The sequence below is a fragment of the Mustela putorius genome, unplaced genomic scaffold (genome assembly GCF_011764305.1).
Source record: "Mustela putorius furo isolate JIRA1106 unplaced genomic scaffold, ASM1176430v1.1 tig00000166_pilon_pilon_pilon, whole genome shotgun sequence".
NCBI lineage: Eukaryota > Metazoa > Chordata > Mammalia > Carnivora > Mustelidae > Mustela > Mustela putorius.
In genome coordinates, this window is record NW_025421301.1 from 83,374 (window position 1) to 110,276 (window position 26,903).

The 26,903-nt window shown below is 42.3% G+C and overlaps 1 protein-coding gene and 1 non-coding gene across 2 annotated transcripts in view; both read left to right on the plus strand.

Annotated features, from left to right (window-relative positions):
- The window catches only part of BACH2 (BTB domain and CNC homolog 2), a 148,398-nt gene that overhangs the window by 77,166 nt on the left and 44,329 nt on the right, over positions 1 to 26,903 (plus strand).
- LOC123390945 lies at positions 17,492 to 17,598 on the plus strand. The gene has a single exon (XR_006605540.1). It is a non-coding gene; the product is annotated as a U6 spliceosomal RNA (small nuclear RNA).

Below are 26,903 nucleotides of genomic sequence, written 5' to 3' on the forward strand. Positions count from 1 at the left end.
CTTACCTCAGAAGCCTCACTAAAAGCTGTGGTGCAATTTTCCAGGTTGCATTAGTGAGACTTGGCAGCAGATGAAAAAAAAAAAAAAAGCAAATAAATAATAAGTCAAAATATCCCAGGTAACTAGTTGCTGGCAAGCAAGAAGTTTTCAAGTCCTAGAATCATGCTGATAATTTTGAAATGCCTAAAGGCAGAATTTATTTATAGTAACGTAAAGGTGACTTCCAGCCCTGAAATCTGGGCCTCAGTCTCAAATGGGGGTGTAATAAAGCGAAGCCAAGAAAAGAGGAGCGAATACTATTGTAATTCCACCTCCAAAGGCTGCTCAATGGTGCTGATACAGAGGGAGGGAAATCTGGTGTGAAAATAGCCACAGCAATAGCTAATTTTAAAACTGAAATGCATAAGCTGTTTCCAAACCTCTTACATTTTTTAAATCCTGAGGCCAGTAAGTCCTATTTAAAGAAACTTAGCAGAAATGCGCTCCTATTTTGGCATAGTAGAAGGAGTTGAGTTGACAAAAACTAAGACATCTAAAAATTATTTTTAAGTGACCTGGTTTCAAAGCCAATTTAAGGATTCTTTCCACTACACCTATTTATCCCTGGATCATAGGAGATGACCTCAGTAGTCAACATTTTTAAATGGATTTAAACAAAGCTTTTGACCGTCAAGTTGTTTGCATTACATTTTATAAAATTAGTTACCGGCACATCTATTCAGTTCAAACCTCTTCGGTATATATATGTATTAAATGTTCCTTACATTTCTTTCCCCTATTATAGAGTCTCTTAGCTATTTCAATTAAGATTAATAATAGCTTTAAAGACAAAGTTCAGAGCTGTAAAGTTCGTCACTTGATCAGTAATCATAACTATTATTTTGTCATATTTAATCATAGAACCCAGGCCTTTAACGGGGTCCTCAATTAAACTTTTACTTCATGATAAGAAGTTAAATAGCAGGGGCGCCTAGGTGGCTCAGTGGGTTAACGCCTCTGCCTTCAGCTCATGTCATGATCTCAGGGTGCTGGGATCGAGCCCCGCGTCGGGCTCTCTGCTCAACAGGGAGCCTGCTTCCTCCTCTCTCTCTGCCTACTTGTGATCTCTGTCTAATAAATAAATAAAATCTTTTTTACAATATTTTAAAAAATTTAAAAAAGAAGTTAAAGAGCACTGGAGAGAGTTTTTAAAAATTATTTCCACTTCCCATCCAGATTACAAAAAAAAAAAAAAGTGTGCTAGAGAAACGTGGCCATCAGCCAAGGGTATTGTAGGTCATGCCAAAATGAACTGGCAGCAAGCCATTGTCCAATTAGCATGGCTTCATCGTTGCAGAGTAATCACTCTCGAGTAGATGGTTGAGTCACTCATGATGTAGTGGTACTTCACTTGAGCCAGCTCTTCTTAGAATAGGTTTCTTGTTCACTGTTATTACCTGCCCTGCTTTGCCAATAAAAGCACAGGACCATTTAGGCTGGAAGCCAAACGGAAGAGAAACATCGATTATGTATCTTGTTTCTCTTTGCTTCCTGAAAACTGAGACTGCAATTAAACAGTGAAATCATGGAGTGTTTTTTAAATGAGTTACAAGAAAATACAGTTTCCACACCAAAATACTCAGTTTTGGAATCCAAGAGTCAGTTTGTATTCTGTCTTTTCTTTGGCAGCTTTAACACTGGACACAAATGTGAGGGTTTCAGTAAAGTTACCTGATAATCTTAATGCATTCACATTCCGTTCAAAAAGTTGGAATTGTAACCAGACTGCTTCAGGTTTCAGCTCTATTGTTGAGGTGTCCATGACATTTCTGTTGGGAGTACGGTTGTACATGCAGAGGCTTTTGAAAGAGACCCTTCTTATGGTGAGAACACCTGGATTCTTGGTTGGACAAGCTGTAAACCAGGAAAATGATTCAGGAATTTCTTAATAAAGTGGATCATATCCAGACATTGGAGTGGTGTGTGGCTGTCAGTAGAAAAGGCTGCTCTTAGAAGCACAAAGGAAGTAAAACAAAATTATTGGCAGTGATCAGTTAATACCTTATGTTTCTATCCTTGTTTGTTTTGGTTTTTAACCAAATCACAGGCTAGATCAAAGGTGGCATTGTTTTTGCTTTCAGGAGTAGAGCAATTAAATAATGGCACTTTTGGTTTCCTGATATCTCAGAAGTGTTCTTTTTCCTATTAACTCGGTGCATATAGTAAAACTTATCACTCTGCCATAGACTCCTAAAATATGTTGACAGTCTCTCTACCCGACGTTGGCACCAACTCCAAGCTAGCTGATCATTCGGGGAGCTTTACTGTCTGAGATGGACTTCTGTGTGCAGCCTGGCAAAGACTGTGTGTGAAAAGTTAATGCATTCAGCCCCCTGGGTGGGATGGAGCCAGGCCTCCAACGTGAGCACATTTTTTGACTGACTGGCAACAAAAAGAAATACCGGCAGCTGTTCCCAAGCAAGCCAGAAAGTTGGCCCAGGGGTGGAAAAAAAAAAAAAAAAAAAAAGCTGGGATTTAGCCAACAAAAGATTCCTGTGTTTAGAAGAAAATCAAAGGAAGGATACAGAAGGGTCACAGTTACAGCTGAAGTAGCAACTATCTCATTTTGTCTTCTGCTTTGTAAAGGATGAGATAAAATACAATGGCAACTCATTTTTTTCTGATTATTTGAGTCTTCATTTTTGCTCTGTTGTTTTTTTTTTCTTTTTTTTTAAGATTTTATTTATTTATTTGCCAGAGAGAGAGAACAGGCAGGGCAGAAGGAGAAGCAGGCCCCCTGCTGAGCAAGGAGCCCAATGCCAGACTCGATCCCAGGACGCTGGGATTATGACCTGAACCAAAGGCAGAGGCTTAACTGACTGAGACACCCACAAGGACTGAGCCACTGGTCCCTCTTTTTCAATTCTTTCTTTGCAAGGGCTGCTGACATATCATTCTTCCTAAAGACAATAGAGAGGTGATACCTTGCACGGAGCCGGCCTCAGCAAGCAGAACAGAGTAGGGCAGGCAGGTCTGTGAGAGCGGCCGCCACACATGGATAGGCTGAGCCGTGTTGAGTGACGTGGGTTGGAATGGAATTATGTGTGCAAGTCACTTCAGAGATCTGTCCGCAGAGGCTTCTGACGCCTTGCAACTGACCTATTATTCTTGTTTCATTGGTTATAAAAAGAGAAGGGTGGGGAAAACCAGAAAAGTTAATAAAGGGCCATGAAAATATCTGCTAAAAAAGACAGGACTTTCAGGTCTTGCCACGTAACGATGAGAGCTCTAGTAGCAGACCGCTTCTTCCTTCCCAGGAGACACCTTAGACTGTGGGAATCTTCTTTCTCCCTAGGGAAGCTGTAGTCACCCAGGAGTTGAGCTGTGTGCCCTGTATAGGAAGGTGGGAAGACTAGGACTACGGAACACCAGGATTTAGGGTAAGAAGTTCATAGTTTGGGGAAATTAGCAGGGTACTAAAAGATATTTGAGGTGCACCTTTTGTAACTGTGGAGATTTGGGGGGTGACTTTAATCTATCAGATTTACAAGATGTTCACAGAGAGAAAAGCGATGACCTTTCAAAGTTCTGTTTGACAAAGTATCTGTGTGCCTCTTATTTAAGGCGGTTACGGTAAATGTTGACCAGATGTTCTCATTCACAGAACAGAAGAAATAGTGTCCTCGCTACATCTGAGGGATTTCGGCTGTATTAAAGGAGAATTTTATAGCAGTGTAAGATGCTAGACACTGAAATAAGGTACAAAAAAATACAGAATTGGGATGCCTGGGTGGCTCAGTCGTTAAGCGTCTGCCTTTGGCTCAGGTCATGATCTCAGGGTCCTGGGATTAAGCCCCATATCAGGCTCCCTGCTCAGTGGGAGGCCTGCTTCTCCCCCTCCCACTTGCTCTGCTTGTGTTCCCCCCTCGCTCTCTGTCTCTCTTCTCTGTCAAATAAATAAATTAAATCTTTAAAAAACTTTTTAAAAAAATACAGAATTGGGGCGCCTGGATGGCTCAGTGGGTTAAAGCCTCTGCCTTCAGCTCAGGTCATGATTCCAGAGTTCTGGGATGGAGCCCCACATCAAGCTCTCTGCTCTGCAGGGAGCCTGCTTCCCCCTCTCTCTCTGCCTGCCTCTCTGCCTACTTGTGATCTCTGTCTTTCAAATAAATAAATAAAATCTTTAACAAAAAATACAGAATTATCTTCAGAGGAGTTGGGGTGTGTATGGGTGGTATGTTTAAAACATATACTTACAAGGACAAGGTGGCTTAAGGAAAGCAATTCATAGACGCAGAGGCATAGAACACATGACCCTTTTCATAGGTCACTTCTTTGGGGATTTACTTAGAAATATAAGGCAAGATCATTTCCTTCAAAGAGTTTACAATATTGTTGAAGAATCAAGATAAAACCAATGAAATCAAAGCTGAACAATTCAAGAGCATTCATTGTAGCTGTCAAGTATTGTTGGCCATTGTTTGCAGTGTGGGAAAAGACAGGATTTTCTTTTCATTGCATCCGTGAAATTTAGACCACCTAAAATGAACACTCACTGGACCAATAGGACCTTCTTGGGGAGCACATGGGGAGACACGCTCCAGGAGAGGTCACAGGCATGGCCAGAACCCCAAAAGGAAGCATTCACGGGGCATAGGGGAGCCAGCTTTGATAGCACAAATGGCAGAGTTAGGGAAGTAATTCAAAATATGTAAGAGTACATGGGGCCTTAGCATGAAAGAATAAAATTTAGACAAAAGAGTTTAATCTTGATCAGATAAGCAATAGAAATTCACTGAAATGTGAGCCAAGAAGCAACATAATGAAAAATAGTTTAAGGAATATCTGTTGAGCAATGAAAGCAACAACAAGGATGGAACAACAAACTTACTCCACAGAGAGAGGCACAGCCGGGAGATTCACCCTGATCCTAGCATGAGCTGAGAAAGGTCTGTGCCCTAGAGAGAAGACAGGGAGAATGATGGCACCTTCCACAGGTCGCAGAAAATTAGACATGGGAACACACAGGAGGAGGAAAAAGGCCATGGACTGTTGATGGGTATCTGTGGGGCTTCATATCTGCCCAAGGCACTGAGAGCACAGAACTGAAGAGAGACGGGTCTGAGGAACCCGGGGCCCCGGGCTCGCCCAGTTGTTAAGCATCTGCCTTCGGCTCCAGTCATGATCCCAGGGTCCTGGGATCAAGCCCCGCATGGGGCTTCCTCCTCAGCAGGAAGCCTCCTTCTCCCTCTCCTACTCTCCCTGCTTGTGTTCCCTCTTTCTCTGTAGATAATGTAGATAATGGCCAAAATCACCAGGAAGCAATGGTCCTCAGAAAAGAGAAGAGTCATAGGGGCAGGCAGGGACAGAGATTAACTCTAACACTCAGACCCCCATTGCTGGTTTCTCTGCTAACAATGAGGTCTAGTCAGGAGTGTGGCTTTCATCTTATCTTCAGTAATTTGGGAAATATTTCATCTCCAACAGTTTATCTCACTGAGGCTACTATGTACAGAGATGTTCCCTAAATCACCTGTTAGGGAGTATGACACTGGAGTGATTCTATGAGCGTCACGTTTTACTTAGCGCACCTGCATATAAGGACCCACAGGGAGATACCAGATTTCTAGATCACAAAGCCCTTGCCTTGGGGTTATTTGTAATCTGGTATCACATGTTTTAAAATGCCAGGAACAGGGGCACCTGGGTGGCTCAGTGGGTTAAAGCCTCTGCCTTCGGCTCAGGTCATGATCCCAGGGTCCTGGGATCGAGCCCCGATTTGGGCTCCCTGTTCGACGGGGAGCCTGCTTCCTCCTCTTTCTCTCTCTGCGTGCCTCTCCCCCTACTTGAGATCTCTGTCTGTCAAATAAATAAATAAAATCTTTGAAAAAATAATGCCAGGAACAGATTCAGGCAAAGGTGCTCGCTTAGGAGTAAAACCATGATGATGAATGTTTGATGGACATAATTGTAATACAAAGCAACACAGAGAGACACCAGGTAACAAAACATACACACTGTGTTCACACCCACACAGGCAGGGACCACTCTGAGCATCACTTGGTGGGCCAACCAAGCATCAGATGTCTTCGGATGCAAATATTCATTAAAATTACATCATTCCCAATGATGGATTCAGTGTACAGCTTGACTTCCTAAAGCCTTTTATACAGCTTCCAGTTACAGGAAATCAAGGATTAGAGAAGAGAAATGGGCTTAACAACACCATGAAGGAAGCAACAGGTCAAATGCAGGGGGTGCGCCTTTTTACAGGACAAATGGCCTGATTTCTTCAGTAAGTCAGTGTCATAAAAATGGGGCAAGGCTAAATTAAACAAGATTTAAGGGATTTAGAAACCAGATACAATATATGGTCCCGGAGTGGTTATTGGTTTGGACAACCAGTTATATAACTTTTGGGAGGGAATTGGAGAAATTCAAATGTGATCTTGGTAATTAAATGAAACTTTCTTGAAATGGAAAGGTGGTGCTACTGGGGAAAGGCGACTGGGGAATGATACACTGGTTGTATCTTGGTTTGGTTAAAAGATAATGTACGTGTGTGTGTGTGTGTAAAGAAAGAGCCGTAGGGGTGTGTGCTAAAATGTTAACAATGGTGACATGTGAATGGTAGAATATGATGGATTTTGTTTTGCTTGTCTGCATTTTCCACTTCCTACAGTGTGCATTATTACATTTCTGTAATAATAAAAGAGTTATTTGAACAGTTCAGTGGATAGAAGGGAAAGAAAAGAAGCAAGACCAAGTGAAGTTTGGAGCATAATATTGGAAGAATAAAACTTCAAATATGACTTTCTATGTGATTTCAGAGGCTCTGTGGGCTTCATTGGTTTTCTCTCTATAAGTGCCAGTGCTCTACCCAGCCCCCATGCTTTCTGGTCCCTTCTGTCCAGTCCAGAGATCTGCATTCTCCTAAGAAACTCCAGTACTTCCCTTGGGCTGAACAAACTTGTACTCACGTGAAAAACAACCAAAAAGCAATAGAGGGAATAGATTTCTTCTAGTTCCTTCTTGTGAAAAATTGAAGACCTTTCTTCATATTTAGGTTTACCCTTGGTCATTGAAACTTACAGATGCCCTTGCCTTTCTGTATGTTTTCCAGAGTGACGCTTCTGGAAATCAATAGTGTTATTTTAAATGGAAATAGCTCAGATGTTTTCCAAGTCTTTGACCCTATGCATCCCCAGGTAGAGAAGGAAAGTCTCACCCTCCTGTCAAACCTTATGCAGCTTTGAGGAAAGGACAAGATGTGAAGAGTGTCTCTGCTTTCCTGTCAGCCTGGAGTACAAGTACTGAAACCAAAGAAAAGGAGGGTCCTTTCATAGGTATTTTCCAACATACATAAATATCTCTACAGATCCGCATTGGGAAGTTACTCAGTAACTTTTAGTATTTACATTAGGCCCTGGTTGTATACAGATTCTGGTCAGAGATGTGTCAGAATGTTCAGTAATAAGGACATGTTTTTATACTAATCAGAGGGATGATGACATTTTACAAAACTAACAGTAAAATGCTTCTTTCATCTTTAACTGGGCTTTATTAAAAGAAGATACCGCAAAGTCACTCCCCACCCCCAGATCCTGAGCAGCCTAGACCCCCGGGTGCCCCTGGAACTTAACCGCTTTCATTCCTCTCCACGTTTCCCATGTCAGAGGGAGCTATGTGTAGGGGCCCTGCAGCAATAAGGTGGTTCCCCTCCATCGTGCCCAAAATCTGGGAGAAGACAACTGACACGTGTACGACTGAAATTTCAGAAGAGTGAGTCAGAATAGAAAGTAATGCTCTAATGGGTCTGCACCTGTAAGTCTCATGCCGGGGTTTAAAACAACTTTTACTTCATAAGCAAACTAATACCTCCTCTGCAGCCAGCAGAATGCTGGGTCTTCCTTACTTCCTCCTCCTCAGGGACCTCCAGAAATGTCTCCTCTTTTAAGTTGTTTTTTTTTTTTTAAGTGACTTTTTTCTTCAGTCAACTGTAGTTTTTTTACATGGGAGGTCTGCAGTATTTGATTCTTCTAATACCCATGTTTTGGTCAGTTCAGGCTGCCACCACAACATACCACAGATTGGGTGGCTTAAACAGAAATGTATTTTCTCACAGTTCTGGAGGCCGGAGGTTTATAGCAGCCACCTTCTTGCTGTGTCCTCACTTGGCCTTTCCTCTGTGTACAGAGAGAGAGCAGTGGGTCTCTTCTGTTCTCATAAAGACACCACTCCTGTGAGATCAAGGCCTCACCTTATGGCATCATTTAACCTTAATTATGTCCTTAATGACCCATCTCCAAATACAGTCACATGAGAGATTAGGGATTCAAACTGTGGAGTTTAGTAGAGGATATAATTCAGTCCATAACAATCCACTAAAAAATGATGGATTTGTACAAATATAAAACAACACATGTGCAAGATTATCCACATATGTACAACTATATAACCACATATAATGCGGTCATAAGAAAGAAAAAAAAAACAGCTCCATGTACTGATAAGGAGTAATTTCCAGGATATATTTTATTTTATTTTATTTTTTAAAGATTTTATTTATTTATTTGACTGACAAAGATCACAAGTAGGCAGGGACACAGGCAGAGAGAGAGGAAGGGAAGCAGGTTCCCTGCCAAGCAGAGAGTGCAGTGTGGGGCTCAATCCCAGGACCCTGGGATCATGACCTGAGCCGAAAGCAGAGGCTTTAACCCACTGAGCCACCCAGGCGCCCCCAGGATATATTTTAGAAGGCAAAAATAAGATGCAAAAGAACGCATACACTATATATGATATGGTCCTTTTGTGCAAGGAAAAAAGGAAAATAAGAATATATATTTATAATATATAAAAGTATATGTATAACTTATAAGCATATACATGCATAAACACATTTGCAGATTTTATAAAAAGAAACAGAAAAGATAAAGAATTATGGAAAAAGTGACCTATTGAAAGGGGGTGAAAGGACTGAAAAGTTTAGGATAAGAGTGAAGCTCTGAGCATATCTTTTTATTTGATGTTGACTTTTTTGAATTATTTAAATGTTTTACATAGGCAAATAATTAAAATTTAGGCAAAAAGATGAAAAGGAGCAAACCTAAAAATGTAAACAAACAAAAAACGAATTCACTGTATATTAAACTGGTTAGTAGAACACACAGAATAGAAGAATAAGTTAGATTAAGTTTTGCATCTGTTGCTATGACTAGACATCCCCTGTGGGACATTCTTCAAGACCGCTAGCCTGAACTTTTCAAAAACATCAGTGTCATGAAAGGCAGAGTGACAAGGGACTGTCCTAGGTAAACGCAATCAGTGACCTTTGATTGGCTCTCAGATTGAAAACAAATCTGTAAGGGACATCACTGGAGCAATTTAGAGACCCTGAATATAGACTGTATATTAGTTTATAATGTTACATCAACATTACTTTTCTTGGGTAGGAAAATGGTATTTTTTATATAGAATGTCCTTATTCTCAAGAGATATATGCTGAAGTATTTGGAGGTGAAAATGTAATTTATTTTCAGATGGTTCTGGAAAGAAATGTGTGTGTGTGTGTGTGTGTGTGTGTACACGTTGATAGTAAAGAGAGTACATAAATTGAGCAAAATTGAATAGTTGGTGAATCCAGATTAATGGCATAAGAATGTACATTTCTTTCATATTTTTCTATAGATTAAAATTTTCAGGTTAGAAAGTCGGGGCAAACATAATCGATGTGAACTGATCTTGTCCTGAAGGTGCTCCGTTCATTCAGGAAGCATTCACAGAGCACCTACTCTGGGCCAAACCCTGTTGTAAGAGTTGGGCATCTTGCGTAGGATAGGACAGAGTAAGTTGGAGTTCTCCTGGACCTACATTTTAGTGGGAAAGACAAAAAAGAAAACAAGATAACTTTAGACTGTGGTAAGTGCTAAAAACAAAATCAACAGGGTGATATGATAAACAGCCATCAACGGGAGAGGCAGGATTAAACAGGGTGGCCCGGGAAGGCTTCCCCAAGGAGGCAGCCTTTGAGCGGAGACCTGAATGGCCAGAAAGAGCCATTCATCTCTTCAACAGATTTGCACTGAGCACTGGCTGTGTACAGGTAAGACCTTCACAAAGTTTATCCTCCCTCTAGGGTTTACATATGGTAAACAGGAAGAGTACGTTGGTGATCAGTGTTACAAGGGAAAAGAAAGCGGGGAGGGGACTAGTTCATGAGGACAGGAGTTGAAATTCTAGATAGAGGAGCTCAGAAAGGTCTCACCAAGCAGGCAACACAGAGAGACCAGGGTGAGAGCTAGGGCTAGGAGGAGACAGATCACAGCACCACCGATAGGCTGCTTCGTGACTGGCTTCCCTTTGGGGGAGTAGAAGTCTTTTGGCGGTTTCTGGCTAGAACAGGGATGTAATCCAGCTTACCTTTCCAAAGGATGCTCTGGATGCAGGTTTGAGAATAGGCAGCAAAGGGTCAAGGGCAGAAGCAGGGATAGGACCGAAGCCTCTCCGGCAATCACCTAAACGAGAGGTGGTTTAGACAAGAACGTAGCAGGGAGGGGAGGCAAAGGTTTGGATTCCGACTCTGTTTTGAAGGCAAAGCTGCCAGAATTTCCCACTAACTGATTGGAAGTGGGATACGGGAGAGAGAAAAGGATCCAAGATAAATGAGGGTTTTGGCTGCAATACCCGAAAGATAGGAGTTGCCTTGAACTGAGGGTGGGAAGGAAAGTTTGCCCCGGGAGCAGGTTTAAGAGAGGAAACAAGGGTTTGGGGGGGGGGGGGGTTAAGATCAGGGATTGGTCAGCAGTCCGGTGGAGGGAAAACGTAAAACCAGAAAGACCTACTGAGAATTTCACAGCAGGCTTGGGCAAGGATAATTAGGATTGCCTGGTAGACGTCTTTCCATAGAATTTTTTTAATTAATTAATTTATTTTTACAAATAAACCTACTGGCAAGTTGAGCTCTGTCAGGTCAGATGAGAAGGTTACCTCCCAGGGCACGGTCTTCTGACTCTAAGAGTCGGGCTCCCACGCGGAGCTGCTGTAGAATGCCTCCCTCGTTCTGGGTGCTGGCTGGAAGTTTCGGTGGGAAAGGAGGAATTCGTGCCGAAGATGTGGCCCTAGTCACAGTAACGCGTGAGGCAGTGTTGGTGGGGGTGGTGCTGCAGGGTTCAGCCCGAGTGTAACAGTGGTTCCCAGACATTTTTTGCCAATGACCCCTTTGACATGTGACCAGATTCCACAGGCTGTCTTTCAGTTTGAACCCAAACTTCCCTTCCTTCCATGCCCCACGCCTGCGTCCATGAGGGACACACATTCTAAGCATATTTCGTTCCTCAAGAGCAGGCTCTGGCAGCTTTGAAACTCTTCATTAGCATTCCATTGCCTCATCTGCTCTCGCGCCAAGATTCCGACAGAGGCTGCTCTCAAAATAAGGAGGCCTTATTTATTCCAATTCTCCCTCCCCCAGGAAGATGCTGAGAGCTTTTCATGAGAATTCTTCAAAAATTGCTGAGATTCTGTGGACTTCAGAAAATGTACTTTAAATGGGGACTCTGCTAACGAGGGCCCTCACTAGAAACTCGCTGGTGGAGAGGAGGGGCCTTGAACCCGCTGTGGTCTGGAGGGCCCTCGTCGTTCTGCCCACTGTGGTCCAGCCCAAGAGAACACTCCGCGAGACCATCTTTTTTTGGCCGAGAGCAGAAACAGAGGGGAGGTGGGTTGGCCCTCTCCCTCTCATTCTTCAAACCTGTTCTTCCCATCTCCCTGGACTTCATTCAAAAGCCATGTTAGTGAAATAAACCAGTCACCAAAAGATAGATACTGCATGAGTCCACGTATATGACATACCTGAAGTAGTCAGATTTACAGAGACAGAAAAAGAATGGTGGTTACCAGGGCCTGGGGATGGAAGGGGAAGGGGGTTGTTTAATGGTTACAGTAGTTCAGATTTTCAAGATAAAAAAAGTCCTGGAGATCAGTGTCACAGCAATGAATATACGTAATACGACTGAATTGTACACTTAAAAATGATCATGGTGGTATATTTTATGGTACATGTTTTTTACACAGTTTTTTTAGTCACATTAACATTACTTCCATGGAAGGAAAAAATACTCAAGCTCTAAAACTCGAATGCCTTAGGACAGAGTAAACAGGCAGAGTCCATGGGTTAAGGTTTTTATGTTATAACCACGGCTGTTTCTATCATCCACCTCCTCGTGATTCTGCAGGATGGACATACCTGTGGTGTGTGTGTCTCTGGGTCTAGGTGGAAGCACTCCAGCATTTTCTAGATACTTATTCATTCTTTTGAGGGGCTCAGCTACACACTGAGCCTGATACAATTTTGTCTTTTAAAGAAAGACCAAAGAATATATATACAATGGACTACTATGCAGCCCTAAGAAATGAAATCTTGCCATTTGCGATGACATGGATGGAACTAGAGGGTATTGTGCTAAGGGAAATAAGTCAATCAGAGAAAGAAAATTAGCATTTGATCTTACTGATATGAGGAATTTGAGAGGCAGGTTGGGGGGTTGTGGGGGAAGGGAGGGAAAAATGAAAAAAGATGGGACTGGGGAGGGAAACAAACCATAAGAGAGTCTTAAACGCAGGAAACAAACTGAGGGTTGTTGGAGGGGAGAGGAGAGGGCAGTAGGAGGGATGGGGTGACTGGGTGATGGACACTGGGGAGAGTATGTGCTATGGTGTGTGCTGTGGATTGTGTACAACTGATGAATCACAGACCTGTACCCCTAAAACAAATAATACATTATATGTCAATTTAAAAAGAAAAGAAATTCCAAATTGCAGCATGAAATACTCAGGGTCACGTAACAGACTACTAGAAAATCCAGGATGCCCATGTCTACCTCAGGCCTGGTCCCAGAATCACTCTTTCTCTTTATCTCAGGCAACCCCTGCTCTCTGGCCAGGAGTAGTTCTTATTAAAGAGCATGGATTTTATGAAGCAGGAGGATTAGAGAGAGTAGTGTCTTGAAAGCAACAGCTCCCATACCAACCAGGTTAGCCCTGGGCAAATCCCTGATCCCCTGAGCCTAGCTCCTGGGGATAATATGAATGCTTTGCAGGATAGGAGTGAGTACCTGGGACATGGGACATGGGTCTTTTGTTCATGGTCATCATCATGATTCATGGTAGGAAAAAGGCTTCAGAATCCCCCTTGAGACACCCAGCATGCCCACGGGGTAGTCCCCTGCTGGGCTTAATGTCGAGCAGGTCTAGGTCGGCTCTACTTGGCACAGATTTCTATTCCAGCTCCTACTGTTACTTGCTTCAAATACAATTGTCTCTTAGCCCAAAACTTACTGAAATTCAGCCTCTTTTATGCTTCATACACACTTGGGCCCCTTTTCTAACCAGTTATTGAATTGTACAATTCCCTGGGTCCCGTAGAGTCTGGCCCCCATGGGTTCCTCAGTCTGTATTAGAAGGTTATTTTTGGATCTTAGGATTTACTTCAATCCTTTTTGGGGAAAAAAAAAAAAAGTATGATATTATTTGAAATTGTAACTTGCTTTGAGTTAAAGATTTCTGAAAGAGCATGATCATCTTAGCATCTAAGGCTTTTTTTCTGCTCTGTCTTAATAGAACGTAGAGGGGCAGCCTCTGTATGAGCCTGGCCATCTGTGATCAAAGGCCAGTGTCAAGAGAAGGTCCCTCCACTGCCAGCTCCGCAACAGGAAGCCCTAGTTCAATTGTTCATTGCAACTTTGTGTCTCGATTTTGAGTTAGAATCATTAATGAGATAGCAAGGTCAGAGACCTGGAAAAACTACCCAGAAGATTCCAACCCAGATTCGAGTCCTAAGACTAACATACGGCTATATGAGAGCTAGCACGGGTGATCTCCAGGAACCTAGTTGGACCCATCATTGCACGAGTATCTCTGTTGCCTTGGCTTCAGGTTGCTGGTACAGAGCTGTGTTCTCTCATAAGTTCTGACCATTCTTGATAATTTAGAGCTGTCGACCATGAGCATCAACCATAAGTAAATCCCAGTACTTACTGCCATGTTTTCGAGCATATTCTGTACCTCATCTCACTTCTTCGATTGCCTTGTATCCTTCATCTCTTCTACTTGTGGTCAGGACCTCTGGTTTCTTTTCTTCTTCTTAGCAAAGATATCAGGATTACCTGGTTCAGTACTAAAACCTGTGCGAGAGATTATTAAGGAGGAGGGCTTTGGGCTATTTTCTCCTGCCATTTTCAATGACAGGGCGTGTACAAGTTTTATGATATTATTAAGTGGCTGTTGTGTCAAGCCCAGGAAAATACAAGATGGGACATGCTGCTATCCATTTAAACAAAATTGTAGGTCCATAGGACTGACTGCACTCCTCCGACAGGTCTAAATAGATAAGAGCTTACTTGTTCAGCACAGGAAGATCATGCCTGGAAATAATGCCTGTATAAATGACTTGAAACTCAGTCCGCTAAGTCTGCATTTGTTTAATTTCAAGGTTCTTCAACTATACAGTTGAATTTTTGTTGAATAGGTCTGATGGCCTTTGAAAACTTACATACTTAGGAAATCACTGACTTTTTAATTTTTTTAAATATTCCCTTCCTCTACATTCTATGAAGACTCCCTGTGTTCTCTGTAAATGTTCATGATCTCAGCAGACTGGTTGGACTAGGCCAGCATTCCAAACTAAAGTAGCTTGACGGATGTGCCATTCATAGACTCACAGGAGACTTGGGGAAGTTCAAAAAAGCTCTGTTTGTTTTGCCAACTCACAAGTCCATATATTTTGGCAGTGGTATCCAAAGTAAATGAAAATATTATCAGCCTTGTCTTTCTTCCTTGTCAAGATTTGTATGAAGTGTTTAAGGAACACTAAGAACCATAAGTCCTCTTAATTATTGTGGAGAAACAGTGAGGAGTGTCACAGATTACAGGTTAGAAAATAAAGCATGTTAGAAGTCATCTAGTCCAATCTCCCACCCAGTTTGGAATCCCTTTATTATAGGACATAGGGATCTCTCCAGCCTCTGCTGGAACACTTCCAGCAATGCGGAGCTCACCATCCCTCAAGAACTGCTTCCATTTTGTCATCTGCAATTACTAGAAAATTCCTCCTCATTTGTGCCAGATAGCTACATCCCTTACATTTTTATTTGTGACCTTATTTATGCCCTCTGGAATGAAAGAGAACGAGTTTCATCTCTTCTTCTCATAATAGCCCATTAGCTCTCGAAAGACAGCTCTTCCGTGGGGCCTGTAAATCTTGCTTTCTCGGGATTTAACAGCTGGGTTCCGTCTATCACATAGATTCAGTGCTCTTCATGATCCTTGTTGGTCAGGCCTGCTCTTAACACGCAGCACTAAATGCTAGCGTCTCGATGTGATCTGAAGAGTAAAGAACAGAGGAAAGCTATAACCCCTTCCCTGCGTTAGACATGTCTTGGGGTAGCCGAGAATTGTGCTAAGTTTCCCGGCCTCTGTGTCAGTGTCCTGACTCACCTTATTAAGCCAGCACTTTCCCATCCTGTCCTCATAAAATGGACTTCTTTTAAGATTTTTAATCCATACAGGATTAAAAATTTTTGGATTTTTTAAATCCACACAGGATTTGATGTCTATTTTTGTTAAAAATGAATCTTTACATTTTACCCCATACTATCAGCCTGTGGTCATTCTTTGGGATCTTGATTCTCTTTCCTGAAGTATCTGACCAGCTTGCCACCCCCATTGTCTCCTAGTCAGATATAGAACTTAACTGTAACAGAGCAGATGACAGAAGCCACGGTCACATCACCAGACAACTTTCCATCAGGTTGAAGTTGACATTGATCCGTCATCCAGCTACTGGTCATTTAATTTTACTACATTCCAGATCCCGTTGTTTCATATTATTCAAAGTGTGACTTAAGAGATATCAGCTGCCTTGCTGGAATCCTGGGATGCTATTTCTGGTGCATTCTCTGAGCAGTAATCCTATCAAAACTAGAAATGAAGTTATTTTGGCATGACTTGTTCCTAATGAAGCTTGAATCATCTGCCACTTTCCTGTCTAGGCTCTGAGTGGGTGACAGTTTGCCGAGCCCGGAAAGATCAAATATACGGTTCAAATGGAAGTGCTGTTCAGAGACTTGGTTTTACTCATGAAGAGTATCAAAACTTCCAGAGAGCAGGTGGAAAGATTTCAGAGTGCCACATGCACATTTGAATTGAGTGACAGTGAAATGTCAGGGAAAAGTCTCCTGCATTATGTGTATACATCGTAAAAATGAAAAGAAAACCGTGGGGCGCCTGGCTGGCTCAGTCGGTGGAGCATGCAACTCTTGATCTCGGAGTGTGAGCTTGAGCCCCGCTTTGGATGTAGAGATGACTTAAAAATAAAATCTTCAGAAAAAAAAAGAAAAAGAAAACCGAAAAAATAATAATACTGTGACTACAATTCTTGGAAAGTGGCTGATAAGACTGAGATATGATGTAAAAACAGAAAAGGAGGGGTGCCCGGGTGGTTCAGTCATTAAGCATCTGCCTTTGGCTCAGGTCATGATCCCAAGGTCCTGGGATCCAGCCCCGTGTCGGGCTCCCTGCTCGGCGGGAAGCCTGCTTCTCCCACTCCCACTCCCCCTACTTGTGTTCCCTCTCTTGATGTGTCTCTCTCTCTGTCAATTAAATAAATAAAATTAAAAAAAAAAAAAAAACAGAAAAGGAGGCAGGATATTAGAAAAACAAAAACTCTTGAGTTCCTGATGCCCACAGTGCCCCAAATCTCTATGAAAGAGAGGGTGTGTGCAGTAGGAAGGTAGTGGGGAGGCAACCCCATCCAGGCTAGGAGTCGAGAGCAGGGCTTCTAAGGGGAAATAGGTTTAAAATGGTTCCTTGATCATGGGATGGGTTTATAAATCCCACAGAATGAAACTCAGATTAAAAACACACACCAGGAGCGCCGGGGTGGCTCAGTGGGTTAAAGCCTCTGCCTGCGGCTCAGGTCATGATCTCAGGGTCCTGGGATCGAGTCCCGCATTGGGCTCTCTGCTCTGCAGAGCAGAGAGTCTGCTTCCTCCTCCTCTCTCTCTCTATGCCTGCCTCTCTGCCTACTTGTGATCTCTGTCTGTCAAATAAATAAATAAAATCTTTAAAAAAATAATAAATAATAATATTTATAAAAACACACACCAGGAATGCTGTGAAGTGTGTAAAACTGGCGATTCACATACCTGTACCCCGGGGGTTAAAAATATATTATATGTTTATAAAAAATAAAAAATTATTTAAAACACACACACACACACACCAGGGGCACCTGGGTGGCTCAGTGGGTTGAAGCCTCTGCCTTCTGCTCAGGTCATGGTCTCAGGGTCCTGGGATCAAGCCTCACATCGGGCTCTCTGCTCAGTGGGGAGCCTGTTTCCCCCTCTCTTTCTGCCTGCCTCTGCCTACTTGTGATCTCTCTCTCTCTCTCTCTGTCAAATAAATAAACAAATAAATTTTTTAAAAATAAATAAATAAAAATAAAAACACACACCAAGAAGTGCTCACTTGGGCAGCACATACACTACAACTAGAAGGATACAGACAGGGTTAGCATGGCCCAGGTGCGAGGATGACACACAGGTTCATGAAGAAGTACCATGTAAAACATACACACACACACACACACACACAGAAAGAGCTGCCTCAGAAACTCCCCCAGTGATGCTGAGTTCAGGTCACCTCCAACATCAGTCTTCCTTACCTTCTCTTTCTATTTCCCCGTTTTAGTCTTTCTCAGATACCAGGGTCCTGAGAAAGCCTTTCCAGGTCCTGCCATACGAGGACTGGGTTCTACAGGCAACAGCCCATGGACTCTGTCCCTCCAGCAATGTCCCTGTTTTCATAGAGCTGCACTTCAGTCCCTCAAGCTCCCTCTCTCCAGCACCAGGAATGACTGAATCCTGGAAAATACTGCTGTAGTGTTATTTTTGGCTCCCTTCCTTCCCGCCCTGTGTCTGCCTGCTCATCGACAGCCATTAACAGCTGTTAGAGGGGGCTTTCAATTGCCTGGCTTCTTGCTGAAGTGTTTTAACACCGGGTTTCTAAGAGCTCGGCTACGCTCTAGAGGTGAGAGAAAAATGGCAGAAGAGTTACATAAAGCCCCCTTCATTTGGGGAGCCAGGTTTCCTCCCCCCCCCTTTTTTTTTTGCAAGAAAAATAAGCCTCTGACAAGAGCTGTAGAGGCGCCGCCCAGCTGCATCCCTGTAGAGTCGATTCTGATGATCTCATGTGGCGGCCCTAGAGGCAGCCCTGTGCCATTAGCAGGAACACAGTCGAGGAGTTCCAATGTCTATGCATCGTTGACGTTGAGCATTTTCCCATTCCCACCCTTGCTGAGCTGCTGGAGTTCTGGACTAGACACAGAGGAGGTAGCCTGGCAGCACAGAGATTAGAAGATGCCAACAGGACCCCCTGAGGCCATGCACAAGCCTGTACCCCAATCAACGTCTTCCAGGAGCCCACTGCTGCCAATGAGACTGCCGGCTGGCCCTCTCCATTGTTTACTTCCCTACGAAGGACGGATAAGTACAGTAGACATTTGGAAAGTTCTGAGCTCCTCGTAAATCAAGGATAAACCTGATCAAGGTTTACCCTGATCAAGGATAAACCCTTCATGCCTACCAACACTTTACCACCTTTGGCTACTTCACTCCACGCCTCCTACCCCCAGCGGGGACTAACGCACAGTCCTGTCCCCATGTTTCAGACTAGAAAACAGGAAAGGCCCTGTTCAAATGTCTTCGACGTCAACACTTAGCCAGAATAATAGTTCAGTCTCCTAATCCCAGTGTTTTCTCACAATACGGGTATGTGTAGCACAACATGGAAGTGAGATGATCTCAAGTGACGTATGAAGAACTTTTTTCAAAATCATTGTGTTTCTTTTAATATGTATTAGAAAAAGCATAACCTGAGATTTCACGGATAGTCTTGCTTAGGATAGATTTCTTTCTGAGCTAAATTTATTTAAGGAAGAAAGTGAGTTGCATTAAAGAAAATACTAAAAATTGTGACCGCGGGTCCCAAGTCTCTGTAGTTTAGGAAAGACTTCATAATTCAGCACTTTTCCTTGCACAAGTGCAAGCACTCTTCCTTGTCCACAAGACAAAAATCTGTCTTGTACAATATCTACCCAAAGGAAGCCACAATGGCATCTTACTGGGAACACAGGGTCATGCCTATTTTCATAAGTTTTGTATAAAATATGGGAGTAGGCTTTTGCATTAAGTACATTTAGATGAAAACACTTCTTGTGTGTGTTTCTTTCCATCAACATTCTTGGTTATCTGATTTATGTATTATTTCCAAAACACCCTAGCTCTCCTGCTTGGGTCCCTAAGTATCTATACCACCTCCTCTCCTGTCTGTAGCCCTCCTAATGGCGAGGTTAGAGCATACTGCTCTACCTGACAACTGTCATGTTGCAGAATTTCTTCAGGACTAGCTAAGACGATTTGCACCTCTCTATCAGTTTTCTGTAACCACATACCTCTCCCCACTCCTTTCCTTCTCCTGTTTCAGCTCAGTGAAGTTCCAGAGAAGACCTACTTGTTTGCTCTTGTGGGTATCCTTATAATTTAAATGTTCTTCCAGGGGTGCCTGGATGGCTCAGTGGGTTAAAGCCTCTGCCTTCAGCTCAGGTCATGATGCCAGGGTCCTGGGATCAAGCCCCGCCTCAGGCTCTCTGCTCAGCAGGGAGCCTGCTTCCTCCTCTCTCTCTGCCTGCCTCTCTGCCTACTTGTGATCTCTGTCTGTCAAATAAATAAATAAAATCTTTAAAAAAAAAAAAAAGTTCTTCCAAAGAATGGTTATGGAGGGCAATGGGTTTGATAACAATAACCCCAACTTCTGTTGCTAAAATTGTAGGAGACAGAGGGGATATATGGCATGAGATGAGCCAGGACAAGTCAGTTGAGCCCAATTCTGAAGAGCCTTGAATGCCAATGTGAAAGGGGCCTGTTTTTTAATGCTGCAGGAAGCGGGGAAATAAAGTGATTGTCACTGAGAAGATTAGCCAGGCAACAATACAAAGGAAGAATCAGGGAGAAAGAGACAATGGCCAGGTTGTTACAGTGGTCTAAGCAAAAAGTAAGAAGGCCATGAAGGAAGTTATGTTTGTTTGAAAAGAAAGATACAGATGCCTTTTAAAGACTGAAGAGTAACAGAAAAGTCTTAAAATTGTATCATGATTTTCAAGCAGACGTCATTGACGAAATTGTTGATTATCTATTTCTTCTTGATCAGTGCTATTCAGTAACATTTTCTATGATGATAAAAATGTTTTCCTACATGGTCCAATATGATAGCCACTAGCCACATGTGACTACTGAGCATTTGCAATGTGGCTAGTGTGACTAATCAGTGTGAATTTTCTAATCGTATTTAATTTTAATTAATTGTAATGTAAATAGCCACACGTGGTTAGTGACCATCATGTTGGACTAACCACCCTAGTGCAGGCCTTGAGTACAAGGGCCAGCTATCTCGCCTGACTTGTTTGCCATTCTGTCCCTAGAGCTTGTATTGTCTGTCACATAGTAGGTACTTAATAAATATTTGTTAAGTGAAAGAATAAAAAGAAACCTTATGAAGCAGAGGCAAAAATTATGTCCTGTTCGAATCAATATGCTCCTTTATGGAGAATTTTGGCCCCCACACAAAAGAGGAGGTTGGAGATTTCCCACACACATTTAGAACATTTCCCAAATGTTTAAACGGAAGCTCTCAGCTTGTGCAAGTAGAATAAAATCAAGGCAAGGGGATAGATGAAAGTCAGCCATGTGGTGGGAAAACCCAAGCCCAAGGTCTGTTCTTTCGGTCCCTAACTTCTTGGTTTTTGTTTCTGGCTATTGTAGAAATTGATAGCACCCAGCCTCTTCTTGAAATATGTGAGGGTAATGATCAGCATGAAAAAATGTCTTTTATGAGGAATGATAAAAAGAAAATGTGTTAGAGTGGCTTGGTTACATGGCTGTAGAAATACAGGGAGGTCTACACGTGATCTGGAGTGAGGGGCTCAGGAACTTAAGCCCCATGACCTTGGGCAAGTTGTTTAAGCTCTCCAAACCACAGTTTCATAGAAAATGAGAAAAGGAATCATAAACACTTCACTTACCAAGCTGTTGGGAGGAAGAAATGATATAATAATAGGAAAATTCATGGTTCATAATCCATAAAGTTCCATTCAGAGGTTTATTTTAATTCACACAGACTGGAGTTATATCTAAATGTATGTCGGAGAGACACAGTTATATTAAAATATAATGCTGATACGTGCCTTCTAGAAAATGAAAAATAAGAAGTCCTCAAATTCCAGCTACCTATATCCAAAACAAAATCTAAACAATCCCAAAAAAGACTTTTATTTCTCTTAACATTAAAAAAAAAATTCTGGAAAAGCTGATCCCACAACCTCCTTCCAATAGCTTATTATGACTCAGTAGTGCTTGTTGCCAGGAATTTCTTTGTCTTTCCACCATCTCCCTGCCCTTTTAGATTCAGTGGCTGCGACCCCTTCCCCATCTGCCTGGGACCACCTCCCACTTGTCACTGCTCCCCTTCATACCCTTATCTTACCTCCTCTGCTCTGTGCTTCCATCACCTGCCTCAGACCCCCCTTGTCTTAGCATTAAATGTTCGGCCCTTTTCTTCTCTTTCTTCAAACTCACAACTTCCGCAGTACCTGTAGCCATCTATTAGGAAATGCCTCTGGGCGCCTGGGTGGCTCAGTCGGTTCAGCATCTGCCTTCAGCTCAGGTCATGATCTCAAGGTCCTGCAATCCAGTCCCACATCGGGCTCCTTGCTCAGGGGGAGTCTGTTTCTCCCTCTCCCTCTGCCCCGCCCCTCCCAACTCGTGCTCACTCTCTCTCAAATAAATAAAATCTAGGAAGGAAGGGAAGGGAAAAGGAAAGGAGAAACCTCTCCAGCAACCCGAATCTCCCAGGACCACCAGTTTACCTCCCTCACGCCTCATTTCCCTTTCTTACTTTCCCTTCCCTTTCTTACTCTCCATGATGGTAGCAAAGAGCTAGTCATCACTCCACATGTACGGACCATCCACAGACAGAGCTCTGTGTAACCCTGTCAAATAACATCACACCGGCTTAGGTGTTCCATGTAGGTAACCACTACTTCCAGAAAGTTTCAAAACTTGGCCTGTATGTCATAATCGCATTCTGTTCCCCAAATCCAGCATTGTAAGGAGATTCCTGTTGAAGATAGTTATTCAGTTGCCACTAGAATTACTTTCTCGTAGTGCATAAATCCCATTTCTTTTTCATAATCATGACCACTTTTCTGGTCTTTTGTCATTTTTTTTTCCAGAGTTGAACATTCTTATTAAAATAAAGGACCATACCTGTGCACAATCCAAATAATTGCTAATCAGTTCAGGGAACATGAGTCAGTTTTCAGGTTTTGCCATTCTCCCCCACTGACAACATATTCTCTTTCTAACCAGATTCAAAGACAGGAATCTCTAGAGATCCTATTGGTTTTCATCATACACAAGATTAAATAATTATTTAATTCTTATATTTGGGGGTCTATCTTTTCTTCTTTTTTCTTTCCAAATATTTTCTTTCCAAAATATTGACATCTAATTAAGCCTCACCAAAATGTACACCATTTGCCACCTTTAAACTTTTATTCTAATTCAAATGTCTCTTTATGGCTAGTATGTGGAAAAATAAGGCCACCCTAACCCCAGTGATTGGTAAAAATACTGAAAATTCAGCCCTCCTTATGGTGAGACTAGTTCATTGCTGGCTCGTCAATAGTATGACAACTGATTGCATTGGTAAAAGGGTAAAGTGGTAAGTATAGTGAAATTATACAAGACATAACCATTGAAAATAATGTATTTTAAAATCCTGTTATATTCAGAAATATAAGTTATGCAGACTTAACATAAAAGATAAAGCAGCAGAACAAGCTCAAGACTTAAGACCTTCTAATGGAAGCCAGTAGGGTTCCACAAACGCATAGTTAGGTGATCACACTACCCAAGACCTGGGTTCACAGGCATGTGTCCTCAGGGCTGAAAAGCAGCAGAGAAAATCACACCTGGCCCTTCTTTTCCCTCCAGAGGGTTGCTGATCAGACTTGAAACCATGGTAGTAAGGATTAGCCCCTGTAGTCTAGCTGTGTTCCCAGACCCACCACTGGGAGCAGACTAATCAGATGATTATATTCATAATAATCCATCAATTAGGGTCTTTATGAAGAAGTTGTATATAAAAGTCCTGCATACAACCAGATATAAGCCCATGTTCATTCAGAAGACCAGGTGCACTTTTCACTTTTCATTTTACTAAAGCTGGGAGTCAGTGGGAGTCCTCCCCTGAAACACTCAGATTCTTTTTTTAATATGCAAGTTATATGACTGTAAAAAGAGTCTTTGTTTCACATTTGCACTACTTGAAACATTTCCATTGTCTCATGCATGCAGGTTGTATTTTTGGTGGTCCATTGTCTGAGGAAAGAAAGCTAGGATGGGCAGTCTGGATAAATTGCATTCCCAGAGTTTCTTAAGAAATTAGTTGTTTGAGGGTGCCTGGGTGCCACAGTCTGTTAAGTGTCTGCCTTTGACTTAGGTTGTGATCTCGGGGTCCTGGGATCGAGCCCCACATCAGGCTCCCTGTTCAGTGGGGAGTCTGCTTCTCCCTCTCCCTGCTTGTGCATGCACACTCTCTCTCTCTCTCTCTCTCTCTCTCAAATAAATAAATAAAATCTTAAAAAAAAAATTAGTTGTTTGAATTTAAAGTGTGTTTTTTTCTATAAATAGGTTATAAATCATGATTACTTTCCTAAATCTGCTCCCAAATCTTATATCTGTATCACCTTTCATTTTTTAAAACTTATTCAATGACCGGGGCGCCTGGGTGGCTCAGTGGGTAAAGCCACTGCCTTCGGCTCAGGTCATGATCTCAGGGTCCTGGGATCGAGTCCCACATCGGGCTCTCTGCTCAGCAGGGGGCCTGCTTCCTTTCCTCTCTCTGTGATCTCTTCCCTTCCTCTCTCCTACTGTGATCTCTCTAAAAAAAAAAAAAAAAAAAAAAAAACTTATTCAATGACCAGATATTTATCATCATGCAAAGAGAGAAAGAAAGAAATCCTTTAGGAATAAGTGAAGGGCTATGAAAGTACAAGGGAACAGAAGATCATTCTAAGAGAGAGGACATCATGGAGGAGAGGAGGTACAGGTGGGATGTCCAGGGTTGGGAAAAGGCCACCTAGGGCCAGTGTCCTCCCCTCCCCCATTATATGCCTGTAGCACCTTCTCTGTATTTCTGTCACAGCACCTATGGGATTGTATGGTAATTGAATCATTGCTTGTCTGTCCCCTCATCTAGACAGTAAGATCCTTGAGTCAGATTTCTATGTGGTGGAGGTGATATTTTCAGTCTGCAAATCGACCATCTAGAACAATGCCAGCATGATAGCCAGTTGGTTAATGTTTGTCAAATAAATGAAGGGCATCCTTTAGCAAAGTTCTGGAGGCAGAAAAATGTGTGGCATGTATTAGATGGGAAAGAGAGGGAGGAATGTAACGGAGTCTGGAGGCCAACAAAAAGGATTTCACAGGATTCTAGTTCTGGGGTCCTTTTTTTCAGGCAAACCTAAGTTCTATTCATTTTGTATTTTTTATGGGAAAATATTTTTGGAGTTCCAGCTAAGGAGCCCATCTTCTCCCAGTCTCAGGGATGCATGAGCTTCCTCTATGGAGGGATAGAAATCTCTATGGATGAGTTTTAAGGAGCCAGTGGGATCGACTCCAGCAACCACCACGGGTGTTCACAACTGGAGAACAAAGGGCGAGCCTTCCTGAGGACTTGTCTGCCATTCACTTTTAAGCACAGCTTATTCACAAAGTGGGGGCTGTTTTGTAAGTCAGGGGCAGCATGTGTTTCATAAAAGCCCTTTCAGGGGGAGCCTGGGTGGCTCAATGGGTTAAAGCCTCTGCCTTCAGCTCAGGTCATGATCCCAGGGTCCTGGGATCGAGCCCCACATTAGGCTCTCTGCTCAGCAGGGGGCCTGCTCCCTCTTCTCTCTCTGCCTGCCTCTCTGCCTACTTGTGATCTCTCTCTGTCAAATAAATAAATAAAATACTTAAATTTTTTTTTTTTAGAAAGCCCTTTGAGTATTTGGTTCTCTTTATTTCTGCCACTTATACAAACATACATGGAAATGGTCCTTTATTTTTTCTTTGCATTATCAATTTTTCCTCTCCCTCCTCCCTTTTAAATTCTTAATGTTTTTATGTTTATTTTGCATTTTTTTTATGCTAACACAATCCAGCCAGTACATTTCCACATGGCCCTCGCCCCAACTGATGGCCAGCGACCTTGAACGAGGGCCTGGGCAGCCTTCTTTGGCTGGCCTCAGCGTCCACTCCCTAGGCTTCGGGTTTGCCACTACACTTCTCACAAGAGTGAGAAGCCTATGGTTAATTACGGTGCATGAATGGGAAATACTCCTGGACTTACTTGCATGCATTACTTGCTGGTAGTTTCTCTGTTGAGGTCTCTCCATCCTTGTTTTTACAGAGCTCTTGGCAGGGTTTCTGCAGTTGGTGTGTGAATTTTTATGATCTGTTGCATGTTATTCATGCAATTTCCTGCCCTGTAATGGTATCAGTTTTCCAGACACAGAGGAATACAGACTAAAACCCGGGAGCCTGCATTAGCATAAAATGTCCCAGTTCTGTCAGTTTGATTAATTTGTCTCTTTGTCTCCACTCTATATGATAAGTGCTATTAATGGTTGCAACACTTCATATGTCAAAGTCTTTCTTCCTAATGACTTGAAAATGCGGTTTATTTCCCCCCTTTTTGTATTATTTTCCTCATTTAGCATTCCACTCAAGTATAGATTTATGCCATGCTCTTTCATTATCTTACTGGTTGCAGCACTGGAGTGATTACATATGGTGTAGAGTACGCGTAAAGATGTGATCCCAGGGGCAGCAGCTGCTGATGCAAGCTGAAAATAGATCCAGCATACGCTCAGCACTTTTCCCAGAGGCCTTTTATTTATTAGGAACAGTCTTGGTACAGGACAGCTTGGATCCTCATTTAGCAAGATGACTTTTTTGCCTTTCGGAACACTGCAGTGACTTTGCTCTATTTACTGACGCTGCTGTGTAATTATTTCTTTAACCGCCTTGTATCTCAGCCTTGACTTAACCTAACAGAAATTGTAATATAATCTCGATATATAATGAACTCAAGAAGCGACAGGCTCCATTTGAAGTAATGGAGCTTGACAGATCTAAGGTTTAAATTAAATAATCCTATTTGTAAGACAGCATTTGTACATGGTACGCTGCTTTAAAATGAATTTCTATTCTTCTCTAGCACTTCTTACACTGTTTTCGGTATTCTTCCTTTCAAAAGGACTTTTTCCAGAAAGAAGCGCATCACAAAGCCAAGGGCTCTTTCATAAGGAAAAGAATCAAATGAAATTTTTTTTACCCATTTCGATCACTGAACTGGAACCGGCATCATTAATGATTCGTGATGGGTACTTATTAATCTAGGTTGGCAAATCCAGACAGCTCAGACTGTTCTGTCAGCACAGAACATCTGTGATATAAATATAATGGAATTCAGGATTAAGATAATAGCGAACTTTCTGCACATGTTTTAGGTTCAGGTAGGTATTTTTTATCATGATTGTGAGAAGTCCTAATAACAAGTGTATTTATTTTCTAAATATATCCAAGCAGAACCCTCATTTCATGATGTCATTCTTCTCTTTGAGAGGTGTACATTCAACAGGAAAAGGAAGAAGTTCATCGTATATCTTAACAGATAGCATCAAGATAGTGATTCCTCCGTGTGTGATAAAATTGTGCAAATTACAAAAACAAGAAATAAGAACATTAAGAGTTTCCGGGCAAATGACA